This window comes from Doryrhamphus excisus, unplaced genomic scaffold (genome assembly GCF_037039965.1).
Source record: "Doryrhamphus excisus strain RoL-2023G ecotype Guam unplaced genomic scaffold, RoL_Dexc_Guam_v1.1 HiC_scaffold_24, whole genome shotgun sequence".
NCBI classification, from domain to species: Eukaryota; Metazoa; Chordata; class Actinopteri; order Syngnathiformes; family Syngnathidae; genus Doryrhamphus; species Doryrhamphus excisus.
The window spans coordinates 6,865,001-6,867,500 of NW_027621862.1; the positions used below are offsets into that span (position 1 = coordinate 6,865,001).

At 51.7% G+C, this 2,500-nt stretch overlaps 5 non-coding genes and 5 pseudogenes across 5 annotated transcripts; all 10 read left to right on the top strand.

The window, feature by feature from the left end:
- Positions 1-33: 33 nt before the first annotated feature.
- LOC144896303 (5S ribosomal RNA) lies at positions 34-142 on the top strand (annotated as a pseudogene).
- Positions 143-253: 111 nt separating this feature from the next.
- LOC144895771 (5S ribosomal RNA) lies at positions 254-372 on the top strand. The gene has a single exon (XR_013626279.1). It is a non-coding gene; the product is annotated as a 5S ribosomal RNA (ribosomal RNA).
- A 112-nt stretch (positions 373-484) lies between these two features.
- On the top strand, positions 485-603 carry LOC144897090 (5S ribosomal RNA). Its single transcript, XR_013626660.1, has one exon. It is a non-coding gene; the product is annotated as a 5S ribosomal RNA (ribosomal RNA).
- Positions 604-936: 333 nt separating this feature from the next.
- LOC144895996 (5S ribosomal RNA) lies at positions 937-1,045 on the top strand (annotated as a pseudogene).
- Positions 1,046-1,156: 111 nt separating this feature from the next.
- LOC144896948 (5S ribosomal RNA) lies at positions 1,157-1,275 on the top strand. The gene has a single exon (XR_013626530.1). It is a non-coding gene; the product is annotated as a 5S ribosomal RNA (ribosomal RNA).
- A 112-nt stretch (positions 1,276-1,387) lies between these two features.
- On the top strand, positions 1,388-1,506 carry LOC144895451 (5S ribosomal RNA). Its single transcript, XR_013625953.1, has one exon. It is a non-coding gene; the product is annotated as a 5S ribosomal RNA (ribosomal RNA).
- A 112-nt stretch (positions 1,507-1,618) lies between these two features.
- LOC144896478 (5S ribosomal RNA) lies at positions 1,619-1,727 on the top strand (annotated as a pseudogene).
- A 112-nt stretch (positions 1,728-1,839) lies between these two features.
- LOC144895930 (5S ribosomal RNA) lies at positions 1,840-1,958 on the top strand (annotated as a pseudogene).
- A 112-nt stretch (positions 1,959-2,070) lies between these two features.
- Positions 2,071-2,189, top strand: LOC144897299 (5S ribosomal RNA). Its single transcript, XR_013626869.1, has one exon. It is a non-coding gene; the product is annotated as a 5S ribosomal RNA (ribosomal RNA).
- Positions 2,190-2,301: 112 nt separating this feature from the next.
- Positions 2,302-2,410, top strand: LOC144896560 (5S ribosomal RNA; annotated as a pseudogene).
- The last annotated feature ends 90 nt before the right edge of the window (positions 2,411-2,500 follow it).

A 2,500-nucleotide genomic window follows, 5' to 3' on the forward strand; every position in this document is an offset into this window, starting at 1 on the left:
CCTTCAAATAGGATCTTTTCAGTTGACCTGGCAGCTTACGGCCATACTACCCTGAAAACACCAGATCTCGGAAGTTAAGAAGGGGCAGGTCTGGTTAGTACTTGGATGGGAGACCGCCTGGGAATACCAGGTGCTGTAAGCTTTTTATGGTTTCTGCTCTTGCCTGACAGCAGAGGGCGCTGTTTGAACTTTTTGCTGGAGTCTAGTTTGGCCTGTGTCGCCTTCAAATAGGATCTTTTCAGTTGACCTGGCAGCTTACGGCCATACTACCCTGAAAACACCCGATCTCGTCCGATCTCGGAAGCTAAGCAGGGGCGGGCCTGGTTACTACTTGAATGGGAGACCCCCTGGGAATACCAGGTGCATTAAGCTTTTTATGGTTTCTGCTCTTGCCTGACAGCAGAGGGCGCTGCTTGACACTTTTTGCTGGAGTCTAGTTTGGCTTGCGTCGCCTTCAAATCGGATCTTTTCAGTTCACCTGGCAGCTTACGGCCATACTACCCTGAAAACGCCCGATCTCGTCCGATCTTGGAAGCTAAGCAGGGGCGGGCCTGGTTAGTACTTCGATGGGAGACCGCCTGGGAATACCAGGTGCTGTAAGCTTTTTATGGTTTCTGCTCTTGCCTGACAGAAGAGGGCGCTGTTTGACACTTTTTGCTGGAGTCTAGTTTGGCCTGCGTCGCCTTCAAATAGGATCTTTTCAGTTGACCTGGCAGCTTAAGGCCATACTACCCTGAAAATGTCCGATCTCGGAAGCAATGCATTGGCGGGCCTGGTTAGTACTTGGATGGGAGACCGCCTGGGAATACCAGGTGCTGTAAGCTTTTAATGGTTTCTGCTCTTGCCTGATAGCAGAGGGCGCTGTTTGACACTTTTTGCTGGAGTCTAGTTTGGCCTGCGTCGCCTTCAAATAGGATCTTTTCAGTTGACCTGGCAGCTTACGGCCATACTACCCTGAAAACACCCGATCTCGGAAGTTAAGAAGGGGCAGGTCTGGTTAGTACTTGGATGGGAGACCGCCTGGGAATACCAGGTGCTGTAAGCTTTTTATGGTTTCTGCTCTTGCCTGACAGCAGAGGGCGCTGTTTGAACTTTTTGCTGGAGTCTAGTTTGGCCTGTGTCGCCTTCAAATAGGATCTTTTCAGTTGACCTGGCAGCTTACGGCCATACTACCCTGAAAATGCCCGATCTCGTCCGATCTCGGAAGCTAAGCAGGGGCGGGCCTGGTTAGTACTTGAATGGGAGACCGCCTGGGAATACCAGGTGCTGTAAGCTTTTTATGGTTTCTGCTCTTGCCTGACAGCAGAGGGCGCTGTTTGACACTTTTTGCTGGAGTCTAGTTTGGCCTGCGTCGCCTTCAAATAGGATCTTTTCAGTTGACCTGGCAGCTTACGGCCATACTACACTGAAAACGCCCGATCTCGTCCGATCTCGGAAGCTAAGCAGGGACGGGCCTGGTTAGTACTTGAATGGGAGACCGCCTGGGAATGCCAGGTGCTGTACGCCTGTAATGGTTTCTGCTCTTGCCTGACAGCAGAGGGCGCTGTTTGACACTTTTTGCTGGAGTCTAGTTTGGCCTGCGTCACCTTCTAATAGGATCTTTTCAGTTGACCTGGCAGCTTACGGCCATACTACCCTGAAAACGCCCAATCTCGGGAGTTAAGAAGGGGCGGGCCTGGTTAGTACTTGGATGGGAGACCGCCTGGGAATACCAGGTGCTGTAAGCTTTTTATGGTTTCTGCTCTTGCCTGACAGCAGAGGGCGCTGTTTGACACTTTTTGCTGGAGTCTAGTTTGGCCTGCGTCGCCTTCAAATAGGATCTTTTCAGTTGACCTGGCAGCTTACGGACATACTACCCTGAAAACGCCTGATCTCGTCTGATCTCGGAAGCTTAGCAGGGGCGGGCCTGGTTATTACTTGGATGGGAGACCGCTTGGGAATACCAGGTGCTGTAAGCTTTTTATGGTTTCTGCTCTTGCCTGACAGCAGAGGGCGCTGGTTGACACTTTTTGCTGGAGTCTAGTTTGGCCTGCGTCGCCTTCAAATAGGATCTTTTCAGTTGACCTGGCAGCTTACGGCCATACTACCCTGAAAACGCCCGATCTCGTTTGATCTCGGAAGCTAGGCAGGGGCGGGCCTGGTTAGTACTTGGATGGGAGACCGCCTGGGAATACCAGGTGCTGTAAGCTTTTTATGGTTTCTGCTCTTGCCTGACAGCAGAGGGCGCTGTTTGACACTTTTTGCTGGAGTCTAGTTTGGCCTGCGTCACCTTCTAATAGGATCTTTTCAGTTGACCTGGCAGCTTCCGGGCATACTACCCTGAAAACGTCCGATCTCGGAAGCTAAGCAGGGGCGGGCCTGGTTAGTACTTGGATGGGAGACCGCCTGGGAATACCAGGTGCTGTAAGCTTTTTATGGTTTCTGCTCTTGCCTGACAGCAGAGGGCGCTGTTTGACACTTTTTGCTGGAGTCTAGTTTGGCCTGCGTCGCCTTCAAATAG